Genomic DNA, 13,154 nt, shown 5'->3' on the forward strand with positions numbered 1-13,154 from the left:
AATCTACTGTATTTACTGCCATAGAAAAATATCTGAGTAACAATGCAGTACTTTGGGGATTTTAACATCAGCTCATGTCAGTCTACATCCCTCTAGCTTTAGTGCAGCTTAAAAAATGGTATGCGGGAACTTTCAGCTGTGAATCTATTTACAGCTGAATCAGGTTTGTACACATGCAATGTAGAAAATTGCTTGAATTTCTGCTCTCTGAGAGGAGTCTCTAAATAACTTTATGTCCTTGGGGAAAAAAAAAGCCCTGAAGCAGGGAGCCAGAATTGGTGATGGGTGTTAGCCATCATGGCAACCTTAAGGTGAATGAGAGGGTTCAGATAGTGTTCACCAAGATCATAGTCAGGCAACCACTGCAGAAACAGATTAATCTACCCTGGCTGACAGTGTATTGAAGCATATGAGGAATTCTCAAATGACCTATATATGATTGATGTGTGTGTGGGTGTGGCAAGAAGTGGCACTGGACAGCTGAGCGGTAGTAGTATCTTGCACAGCTGCAGCTATTTCTGCTGAGGTGCTTGGCACAACCTTCTAGAGTTCCTCCACAATATTCATTGCTAGAGCTGGATCCACGTTTGAGATTCAGGGGTTTTAGGAAGGAGGAGTTTTATACAGATTTCTTGAAATCACTTTCAGTAAATGCTAGTCATTAAAGGAGAGTGTGTATGGGGTTGTGTGCGTGCATTTATGTGAAAGGAAAGTAAATGCGCTTAATCTGTCTTTGTTCAGTTTTCCTTTTAACATTATCGTGGCATGTAGTAGCTCTTTTTCAAAGCAACCTAGAAATTTTCTCAGAAGACAACTGCGGGTTTCCTCTTCTAAAAGAATTTTCTTTCTGAACATACTAAGATACTTATTTTCTCTCAAAATTTATGTACTTTATCAGTAAGCTGCAGAATTTAACCTCTGCTATGGCTTCATTTTATTTTTCCTGTGTTTTTTAAGTAAATTTTTCTAAAGGGTTTGCTCTTGGAAACTTCTGTTTTGATTTACTTGCCAGTAACACATGCTTTGTTCCCAATTTGTAGCAAGTGGTAAATGATGGCAATGCTTATTCCATGCAGCTTCATTGCAGTGGTAGCTGGATTTTGCTTGCAGCGGTTACTTAGTTTCATTTTAGGCTACAGGGGGAAATGGTTTCTTATAATCTACAGCTCCCACTGGGGCCTCGCACCATAACCTGGTGCAAGGCTGGGACCTCCAGCAGAATTTAGCTTGTTTTGTAAACTGGGCACAGATGCTTGAAAGTAAGAGAAATCATTTTCACTTGCACTGCAGTCTTTCCCTGAGAATTTCTAGGATGTTAGCTACTGCCTCTCTGGATTCCCTGAGAAGTGAGTTAGTGGTATCTGTAGCAGAGAAGGGAGTATTGTAAAATGGGAACTTGATAATTCCAGGTCATGAAGAGAGTACGGGTACGGGCGTTGCTTTTCTCTGTATAAGAAATTCCTCTGGAAAAGTTGAGGGGAGAATCTGCATATAATTTAGGAAATCCCTACTACCTCTGCCCATGTTATTTCACGCATACACAGAAAATTTCTGCTCTGGAACCTTCTGTAAAACAAATACACCTGCTGTTAACTAAGTTAGTCTACCAACTAATCTGTTAGCAAACATGAGTTCTGTCAGCAGCAGCTCCAAATACAGCTGCTAGGAGGATTCAGCCACTGCCAGTAGAACTAAAAGCTGCTCTAATGCTTCACTGGAATACTTTAAAGTTCACTGTGAACACTCTGTTAAACTTTTTATTCTTGGTATTCTAAATAATTGCCCCTCAGAGTAAACGGAGACACACGTGAATGCCTTCTGTTTCTAGCAGAGCACTTAAAAACTATCTCACTGTAAACTAGTTATAGATTACTGAGTAATCTGTAACCTTACTGTGATGGACAGTCAGATCAAATGTTCCACCACACAAGGAGGCTAAACAGTAGGCCTTGAGGAACTTGCCACCACACTGATTGGGTGTTTGCTGACTGAAAATACTAATGAATGAAATGAAAAAATGCTGCCTAGTGGCTCCTAACCCAGCATTTTATAGCCACCTGGGTTTTTTCATTGCAAAAGCCATAATTTGCTGGTAATATAACAGACTTTAAGTTATGCTTATGGTTTTATTGTATTCAAATTTTATATTCCAACAATGTGCATATTTTCAGTTACATTTATTATTTGCTCTTCACTGTGGTATGGTATAGTTTAAAGGTCTTCGGAGTTTAGTCCTACTCTAGCAGGGACCATAGGAAACACATCTTGAAGATTGTAGCTCCCCATTAATTTACATCTGCAGGCCACAGCCTATGTAAATGATTGTACACAGGTTTTACTTCCTGGAAGTTTCCCCTGTTAGCCCATAGAAATGTCACAGGTTTCAAATCCAGCACATACAGAAACCTTGGCATGGCAGGGGCCTAATCAGAAGCAGCAAAATAATACATTTGCTGCACTTACAGGGAGACAGAAGTCAGTAGGAGAGTGTTGAGATAATAAAGGAGGTTAGCGATGTTTACTGTGTCACAGCTGATAAGCACTCAGTCTTTTCATAATTAGCATTACAGAAGTTCCTGACGAAGATGTAACTCTTTGCCCCCTTTTTAGTCCTCCAATACAAACAGAAGAACCTGACTATTTTTATTTATTGTTTAATTCTCCTTGTCCACTGTTGCAGTGGGTGTTACTGTCAGCTCATCTCTTCCCTAAAACTTGAGCTGATTCCCTAGCCAGAAGATGCTCTTAGCCAGCAAATCTGATTTGCCTTTCTATTGAGGCTGTCCCATGAAGGCTGTGAACTGTGTCCTTTTCCCTTTCCTTTTCCCTCAATGCCTTTGGTCAGCAGCAGACTCTCCTAGAAATACTCCTTATTTAATATCTCCCTACTTGAAATACCAACTGAGCTTGTAAACCAAAGATAGCTGCCGGAGGTCTCTTCATATAGGGTCAGAGCATGTACTTGAGGAAATGAAACATTCATTAGTTGGATGCCAGATTATTTACATTTGTATCATGATCAATAAGGCAATCAGAGACTGGGGATGACATTCATCTCATCTAATTTTAGATATTTGCAGCTTGGAATACCGTATCCATATCTGAACTGCTCACATTATGTTCTCTTTCTAGTCAGTGGAGAGAACAGGCACATTCCCAGCATGACTTTCGTGATCAGGTTTAAATATCTCTTATAGGATGTGATGAAGTGCCCCCTGGACATGCCCAGGTTTCTCCAGCAACTACAGAATCAGGTCCAGATTTTCCTGTACATCTGCTTGTGAGATGTATATGTCCTGCTCCTGATGTCCATTATCTTATTTCTAAGATATATTTCTAAGATTTTCTAAGATACCTCGTATCTAGGTACCTAGTAGGTAGTGCTGAATGAGCTTAAAAATGGAAGGCTAGGCTAAAGTGAACTTTAGCACAAGAGCGTCTAAATTGCAACTTCCCGTTCGGACCTCCCAAGTCACTGTGCTGCTGCTATAGTTTTGGGTTTTTTTAAGCACTCAAGTACCAGCAGTAGAGTTGGAAAGCCTTTTGCCTTTAAAAAAATTATTTCAAAACATTTGAACCAAGAAGATTTTCTGTTGAAAGCATTAGGAAGGAAGCAATACACTACAGTAAACAAACACTGAAACTTTCATTTTTATTCCAGCAGAATGTTTAGATGCTTTTTTCCATATGAGACACTAAATTCTTGTACTAAACAAAGCAAGGAAACTCAAATGGAGTTAATGAACCAAAAACCTGAATTCAAAAGGCCATTTATCTTTATGCCAGTCTGAGTCAAAAGTTCAGTTCTGGATACACTCCTTCCTCAAAGTGTTCAAATCTGGATCCAAAACTTTCTGTTAAAATCCAATATCTAAAACAGATGGCTAATAAAACTAACATAATGACACACACATATATACACACGCACCTCTCCTTTTTAACATGCGGAGAATTAGCTGAGGGGCAGGATTGGTTTAGATCTATTTTATGTATAAAGTGATTCAACTCTCCTTTCCCTGTCCTCCCTTCTTCCAGTCTGGCCAAATGTTTGTGCTGGCTGCTACTGTTGCATAGCCAAAAACTGCAGAAAAGAAAATGATTTGGTTTTCTTTCGTGGGTTTTGTTTGTTTTTTTCTCCTTAGCAGAAAGGTAAAAGTTTTGGTTTATTTCCCTCCCCACCTTGATGCAAACAAATGGCATCCAATGTGCCCTTGTGTATTTTTTAATTGTACCCAGCTGTGATTACAGTCCCACAGAATATATTTTTGTGGATTCTTTTCTTTTGCTACACTTCACTGGTGATTCACAACCAAACAGGGATTCACCCCTTTTAGGAGAAAGAGAATTCACTGGTTTCATGACCTTTTATTTCTGCACTAGAAACGGGTGAACTCATTTCGAATAAATACAAACCAAGCCAAAACATTACACAGGATGAAGTTAATTCCAAATCTGACCTTTGAGAGTCTTAGAGGAAGAAAAGAAAAAAGGTTGTGTGTCTCTTATCTTTTCACTAGTGCCTACAATTTGCAAGCACCAAAATATCTCAGCAGGGACACAGGCTTTATGAATGTGTGGCCTGGTAAAAAGCAGAACAGTGGCAAAACTGGAAGACTCCCAGGGCTATGCCCACTTCTTAGGAACACCCCGAGACTGTGGGTCCACTGTGGTGGGGGAGCTCCTGCATCTGCCTGGGAATGCCCAGATACCCTGGCTGGTTTGAAGCTGTTGGGATGCTATGCCACTCCAACCCACCTCACCACCACAGCTTGTGGTGGCTGGGACTCAAAAGAGCAGGAAACATTAGAAACAGCACTTAGAAATATCATGCTGTTTTGCCCCCCATTTGATGCTGGGCTGTGGAGAACTGAGCAAAAGTGCACGGCAAGGAAGTTCTATTTGCCTGACACGAATGTGTCCCACTGGAAGCATCTCCTGCCAGGGAAGGGTAGTGGCCTAAGTCTTTTGTCCCCCTTTAAACAGGAGGTGACACACCACTGCTCCCGCAAGCTGCCTCAGGTACCAGGGGACCAGGGATGGACCCTGCCTGTTGTATTGCCCTGCTGCTGTGGCCTCTTTCATGCCATCTGAAAAACCAAAAGTTGGACATCTTTTATAAAAAACCCCACACATGATGGACTGCACCTTCAGTACCGCGTTCAGTTCTAGGGCCCCCAACACAAGAGGGACAGGACCTGTTGGGGTGAGTCCAGAGGAGGCCATGAAGATGATCAGAGGGCTGGAGCACCTCCCACCGAAACAGGCTGAGAGAGCTCGGCTTTTTCAGCCTGGAGAAGAGAAGGCTCTGGCGAGACCTTATACCAGCCTTCCAGTACCTAAAGGGGGACACGAAGAAACGTGGAGAGGGATTTTTTACAAGGACATGTAGTGACAGGACACGGGGGAATGTCTTTAAACTGACAGAGGGGAGATTTAGATAAGATATTAGGAAAATACTCTTTTCTGTGAGCATGGCGAGACGCTGGCACAGGTTGCCCAGAGAAGCTGTGGCTGCCCTATCGCTGGCAGTGTTCAAGGCCAGGTTGGATGGGGCTTTGAGAAACCTGGTCTAGCGGAAGGTGTCCCTGCCCATGGCAGGGGGTTGGAACTGAATGATCTTTAAGGTCCCTTCCAACCCAAACCACCCAGTGATTCTATGGAAGGGTGGGCCATTTCTAGGTGTTTGCAAGGGTGAATTTGTTTCAGTCAGGGGCGGCCGGGTCTCAGCCGACCACCTTGGCTGCCATTTTGTGTGCCCTTCCCTGAGACCGCCGCGGCCGGCAGGGGGCGCAGCAGCGGCCGGCCCTGCCCGGTGCCCGTTCCCGGTTCGGCTGGCGGCGCCTCTTCCTTGGCAGCTCCTCCTCAGGGTGGCTGCGGTAACGTGCATCCCGCCCGAAGGAGCCGGAACAAGTCGTGAGGGGCTCTGTCAGCAAGTTAAAATCTGGTTGAAAGCAACGTGCCTGGGAGCATGCCTTCGCTATGGTGCATTTGTGTGTGCGTGTTTTACATGGCTGATTTCAAGTCTTCCTCCCCACACACCCTGAGGGGTGCATCTGAGGGGGACACCCAAGCCCAACCCAGCCTGGCTGGCCTCCTAGGTATCCTCATTACCTCAGGTCTTCAGCCCCTCAGGTATCATCAGGGTGAAACCTGGCATGTGGCTCAGATGGGCCTGAAATAAATAAATAATTACCAAAACTAGCTGGCTGACACAAATAAGTTTGTAAGATTTTAAGGGTCAGGCTGAGCAAAGGCTGGAATTTCTCTGTGAGCCTGAGTTTGTCCATCCTCCTGTGATTCTCCCCTCAGCGGTCACCCTCTCTCACTGTGAAAACATCGAGTTGGTGAAGTTTGGTACCAACCTATTCATACAGACTAAAGAATCTTAAAAGGGCATGGGACAGATTTGAGCATGGAGCTCAGCACAGTTCAAGCTTCCCTGCTCACAAGAGGTTTGACATTAATTTTTCCTAATGGTGTTTCCCAAATGGAGTATTCTCTGCAGGGAGTGATTCAAGCAAGTGCTGGCTGCAAGCCTGGGTCTAGCTGGCTTACAGCTTTCTCTGTGAAGGAGCCATACATCCTAGAAACAGGGTCCATGACTTTTGGTACCAAGATCCCAGTGGTCCAGCAGAGCATCTGGGAGTCTTGCTTGAGATAATTCCTTCAACTATTCGGCTTTGGAGTGCGAGAGCTCAGTCTGCATGGGCTTTCAAACTGCGGGCCCAAGAGCAGCAAACCTGAAAGACCATGGATGGCTCATGGCTTTCGATGCCATGAAGCCGAAAACTGAAACCTTTATTGTCCCAGCAGTTTTCTGAGGATGGGCGTGGAGGAATTTTTGTTTTCCTTACATGTAGAGAATTTGAAGTATTCTGCAATATAGCCTGAGTTTGGAGAACAGATCATTTGAAATGACTAAAGGAAAGCCTGGTGAACAAGAAAGCTGGAGCAGCAGGACCCATCAGGAAAGGGAAACAGGAAAGATACCACAAAGCTGCTGAAGATGCACAAACGTGCTGAATGCTATCTCTGTTCTTCCACCGCACCTCTTGGTAGCTTGAGGAGACTGTTGTTTATGCTGACCTAGAGAAGGAGGACTACCTCCACTAGTTGCATTGTTGTTGCTACCTTGTGGAGGAAGGAAAATGTTTTCTGGAAGGAAATGTAATGGAATTTGCCTGACCTCCTTGATAATGAGGCATTTCTCCCAGGTGATAACTCCAGTGGTGATGTCATGTTGATGTCTTATTGAAGATTGAGACTGGCTAATGAGCTGGAGTGAGAACAAAGGTTTTTCCAAACCTTGCTGTGGAGTCTAAATAATTCCAGCACTCTGCCCTTCTAGATAAGTTATTTCCCAGAGCATCCTGAGAAAATACTGGCATGATACGTACTGTGAAGTCATAGCACTGGACCCGCTGACCTGGTGAAGATTGAAAAGTACAAGTGTAAAATAATTTGTGTGATGAAGTCTTTTTTTATCCTTGCTGTTTCCACTTCCTGGTATGTCAGTCCTCAGGGAGTGTCTCAGCATGTGTGTATGCAAAGATGGCAAAAGGTCCCCACTTTTATGTTCCTAACAAAAGTTCCACCATGCTGAACACTACAGAGTCCAACTGCACCATTAGATGTTGCTATTTTGGATTATCTTTAAAATCTTTCTGGCAGCTTTTCCATTCAGAAATTTAGCCTTGTGATACAAAGGGAGAATGATAAATTTTCTGAAAGAATCCATTTGTAGTGAAGGCCAGCTTTTGTGACTTTTACAATACTACACGATTTGTGCCAGAGAGCTCTAGCACCATGTGACGTAACAGCAGCATAGAACCACCAGAGTGAAGGATCCCCCAGATTTGCAGAGCTGTTCCTTGTATTGCATTTTTTCACTACTGAAGTGACCTCCCTGACTTATACAGAGGAGGTGGCAGTAATCTCAAGACATGGTTCATGTTTCCAGCCATGCTCACGTTCTTAGAGAGAACGTCACGCAAGTAATATCCTGGCTTTGAGAGTGAAGTCAGGATATCGTTCGTAACTAACAGCTGGCCACCAGTGCAGTTTATTAGAAACTCAAGCTAGCTACCAAACTGGGTTCTTTATCTTGGTGACCTTCCAAGGCAATCAAAGCCTTCTTGGAAGACCTTGAATCAGAAATGTTTGGATGTAAGAAAAATAGCACTGTGCAGAACACAATTCTGATCTCCCAGGGTTCACAGAGTTGGAAGGCACTGTACCATATATAACTGTAGAAGACAGCACTGAGATACTGTAGATGCTGTATCAAGGTCATGATGTACTAGGATCCAATTAAAATTATGCAAGATAGGCAATTTAGGAAAGAATTCACATATTGCTCAGGAAGGAAAAAAATTGTATGTGTTATGAGCTCAGTTACTTTGTAAGATTAATTTTCCACTATCTCATGATCTTGCAATAAGAGCACAAAGCATTTTAAATGCTTGATTTGCTTATTGATCAGAACTCTTTGAGACCTTGCTTTCTAAATCACAGTTATGGGTTTGACTTCCATTTAACAGCAAAGCTGTGGGCTTGCCTTGGAGTATACGCTGGTTGCAGTGGGTAGTGAATTTGGTGAGTAGCCAACAGTGAAAGCTGCAACAGGCATGTCTGGTGCTCAGAAATGCACCTCCTTACCTGGAAGTAATGTGAATGGAAGGTGATAATGCTGCAGGTCCTATAATCCAGAGCACTGATCATCTCCTACTCCAGCATAACCATCACGCTTATTCAGATCACTGTCTTTAATTCCCAGAACCTGTAAAGACATAATGAGGAATGATACTGCAAGCTAGGGGAAATGCCAGTTGATGGAAAGCTTGATATTTTGGATGGGGGTGTAACTGGCCTATTCCCATCCTAATTCTCTCCTAATTTCAAGGACAAAAGATTTAGCTGTATACTGTATTTTAAGAACTGCTTCTATCGTTATGTTCTGTAGACCAAAACCTGCTGCTCACAAAGGGGACAGTATTTCATGCATGCTTTGAGCTAAGGTTTCCTTACAGGTGTTGCTAGATTTATGACCTGTATTAGATTAGGCTGGTGAATGGGGAGTTATTCTGAGCTCGGGGCCCTGTTTTGCTAGTTGGAATATAAACACCAAGTAGAAAGGGTAAAGAAGAGCTGAAGAAAAGCTCACAGTCCAGGCAGGCAACACAAAGACTTGATTCCCTTACAGACAGCTGAATAATGGTTTGCAAACACTGCTAGCACCAGCATTCTGATCTCCTTTTTCCTTTCCCTTTCCTTTATATTTAAAAACTTTACCTGAGGAAGAATTAGCTGCCAAAGAAAAACAAAAAAGGAAGAGGGAGCAGAAAAGCAAAGGGCGATGGAGGAGCAGGGAGGGAGCAAGGTACGGAGGCTGGGAAGCTCAAACAGACAGTGAATAGATAAGAACTGTCATCCATCAAAAAACTGTAATAAGAAACTAGACACAGATGGTTGCTGCAGACTGCATGGTCCTTTTGGTCAGATGCTTGTTTCTGTTTCTGCTGAGAAAGGCTTCTAGGCATATTCATGCTGCTCTGCCTCTCACCAAACAGCACTGGGAAAGGAAGGTCCAGGAAATTGGCCATGATGCTCTACAGCTTGCAGTGATTATGGGTGTCCATGTTTGGTGCAAGCCAGCATTATCTCCAAGGCAGGCAGTGGAACTGCAGCAGCCATGGCTGCCTGCAGATCAGGTCTGAAACTTTGTAGGATGGGCTGCACTTGCAGGTGGTACTGCAGGAATGGTGAGGGGGACAGAGCATTCCTTTCTAGTGGTAGTCAAAGGACTCAGGTTTCACCTTCTGCTTGCCTGGGAAGGAGATACTATCTTGAGCATTTCTTCTTTTTGACAATATATAAAAAAAAACCTCATGTGAGAGTTGTACATGCAGTTGAAGGAGAAGAAAGCCCAGCTCTGTCTAAAGGGAGGCACTGTGGTCATGCAGACACAGGGTGCAGAGGTACAGGAAATACACAGGAGGTGGTTCAGAGGTTGGGGAGATGGCCTAGTAAGCCCACGTCCCCTCCCATAAATCGGTGTTTGGCCACAGTGAGGGCAGAAATAAAGCAAAGGACTAGCAAAACCAAGGCTGCCCTGTAACCAGTCTCAATAAACAACATCCAGAAACTGTCATTGAGAGTGGCTTTATCTCCAGAGGTTGCAAACAGTCAGTGGGATGGAGGGGGAAGGGTGTAAATAGTGCCTGTTTAGTTTCATGCTTGCTTTATTCTCTTTATTCTTTGTTTTCTGATGATAAAGGAGCTCTATGTAGATATTGTAGCAAAGGAATTGGTGAGTCATAAGGTTTGCAACTTCAGTTCCCCCTCTGCCCTTTCTGTTTTTTTCCTTATAGTTGCATCTCCTTCTTCCTTTCTGCCTTGCCCCTCCTCTGCTGGCTCAGCAGGACGTGCTGTGCCTTTAAGAAGCCTAGTTTTTCAGAAGACTAATTCCTGAGCTTTGGCATGTGTCAAGGCATGCCCTAAGTTTTGTGGTGTGGTTTATGAAAAACTGAAGTGCATTTGTTGAAGGAGGTTTTTAACTCCTTTCTGCCATAGATACACTTTACTTCTTTGTTCTTTGCTTGCAGAATGCTCACCATTCAGCATTTCCATAGGGACTTCTGCTCTCTTTTCCGAAAGGGGAGGGGAGATAAAGTGAAGTAGCAGGCCTTTTTTTATTATTCCTTTAATTAAAATTTATATTTATTGAGTTATTTTTTTACACAACAAAGCTCTGGTGAGTAAAGCTGAGATGGCAAATTCCCTAGCTGATTATACCCTCCCACTGGCACCAATAATGCTGCAGTGTTAACCTATCATTGCAGTAGCAGCATGGAGGAGCCAAAGACAAATTGACCTGTAGCAGTCACAGCAATGGCAGTTTTATTACAAATTTTACATATTGTGAATTTCTTAATGGTCTCATTCTTGAACAATACATTTTGCTTCCTTTCCCCACTTATCACAGTCAGAAAGAAACTTGTAAGAAGACAATATGATTTTACTGACAAAATTAACATAGCATTATGTAGATAAAATACAGGGTGTTGGTTTGTTGTTGTTTTGGGTTTGGTTGTTTTGGGTTGGTTTATTTTTTCTCCCAGATCTCATTCTTTTGAAACCAAGTGTATGCCTGGGGAGGTCTGCCTGGATTTTTTTGACATTTGCTAGGAGCAGCAACATGATTTTTAAACCACAGCTCCCAGTGAGAACGTGGCAGGCATTACCAGCATACCAGGAGGTAACTATGGAATTACCTTTGGTGATTATTTTAAAAGCCATGTTTGCTACAAGGTCCTGGATCTATATGCTAATATTTTCATGCAATAACAGCATAAATCCTCTTGGGCTGTCAGCCTATATTCGTGTACCTGTACTTTGGTTTAGGCCTCAAGATAGCAAGTAAGTCTAGGTGAACAGAATTCCCCTCCGTCTCCTGCACCGTGGCAGCTCCAGGACTTACCATGCAGTCACCCGCAGGATGTGGGCCCCACAGATGAAAGAATGGTGTCTAGTAGAGACAGGCCTGCTTTTATGAGGAGAGATGTTGAAAGGAAAGGGAGGGAGCAGGAGCTAGGGCTGGATGTGCCTTCCACACTGAGGTGGTTGTGTGGCTTTGATTAAATCACTTAACCTTTGAGCTGCAGGTTTCGAGTGAGTGAAATAGTGGTATTAGCACTGTGTATGGCATGCTGGGATTAAATGAATTAACGTAATAGTACTTTACAGTCTCAGATCTGTAAATGTGCTGAGTGCAGCTGTTCTATTTAAGAACCTTGAAGTGCTCGTTATTGAGCCTACAGGAGGGCCCCCACCAATCCCCTGTCCTCCCCTCCCTCCCAATTAGTTCGGTCAGTGCTCTTATTCCCTCTCCATGACCAATAGTGAGCAATCTCTGCACTTAGCCTCTCGATCCTGAAGCAGTGCTGTATTGCGACAACTCTCTTCACAAGTGGCTGCTGAAAGCGGCTGCACCGCAAGCCCTGGTGAGGAGCTCTGTCTTCTGCATCGCCCTGCAGCTGCCCGGGCCCAAGGTGTCCCTGGCTACCCAATCACTGCCACATCCCCTCAGTAACGTGCTGGAACAGGAGGCAGAGGTCCTGGAATCTCTTGTCATCTCTGCTGCCTGCTCATGGGATGGCCTGATCAAGTCACATTGCCTTTCTCTTCTTCACTGTTAATGCTGAAGTGTGGATCATATCTTTTACCTTCATATCCAAGAGCTATTCAAGCTGAATTAATGAATGCTGTGAAGTCAGCGATGCCCGTGGATGCACAGCACAATGTAAATGTGAAGTATTACTCTGTAATTATGGGTAGAGGTAAACCTTGTTGAAAATTATTTATTTTATCATAAATCAACATTTGATTAGGTGGAATCATAGGAAGAAGGAAGAAGTGTAGAGAAAGCCTGTTCTCTCTTACCTCAATCTAAAATTTTTCAGGAAGCTAGGAAGCTGGAATGCTGCCTCTCCCACGTGTTTCGTTCATGTGTCGACTCTGAATCTAGTACTGGTTGCTGAGATTGATGGAGTGGCATAAAAATAGTCTGATTTCTAAAGGTGTAATATTTTAATGTACAGATGGAAAGAGGTCCTTTTTTTTTTTTCATCTTTTGGGATTTGGCATTTTATGAGGAAGTGAAGTACTGCTTTTTGCAGCTGTTGTCTGGCATATCCAAGGTTGATACAGCAGCTCATTGAGTTCAGTCAAGTAGCTAGTGGAGGATTTTAGGAAAAAAAGCAGATGAAATATTATTACATAGCTGCTGACATAGAGATATCATGAGGGTATGGTTTGTACCATCTCTGGTGCTGCTGAGAGATCAAGGAGTTAAAAATTCCAAGGTTTTAATCCAGTATAATAATATTTTGTGAGGTCTCAATAATATTTTGTGAGTTTGCAGTAACTAAGAAGCAGAGAAGCAACTGAGCTAGCTGGAAAATGAAGCTAGATGGAATTATATTGCCACAGGTTTATCTAGCTAGTTGTTTCACTTAACAGGCTAGACACACGTTTATCTGAGCACGCAGCAGAAGCTCAGACCCGGTTGTGCTCCCTTGTTCTCCTTGGCTGTATTATCCTCAGAAATGGAGTGCCCTTCATCCGATTTGAACAAAGCAGTGTTCTGCTGTATC

The 13,154-nt window shown here is 43.3% G+C and overlaps 1 protein-coding gene across 5 annotated transcripts in view; it reads left to right on the forward strand.

The window, feature by feature from the left end:
• The window catches only part of PRR5 (proline rich 5), a 93,286-nt gene that overhangs the window by 22,937 nt on the left and 57,195 nt on the right, over nt 1–13,154 (forward strand). The gene's annotated exons all lie outside the window — the stretch shown is intronic.

Source organism: Pezoporus occidentalis, unplaced genomic scaffold (genome assembly GCF_034315485.1).
Source record: "Pezoporus occidentalis ecotype Australia unplaced genomic scaffold, CSIRO_AGI_Poc_V1 ctg44, whole genome shotgun sequence".
NCBI lineage: Eukaryota > Metazoa > Chordata > Aves > Psittaciformes > Psittacidae > Pezoporus > Pezoporus occidentalis.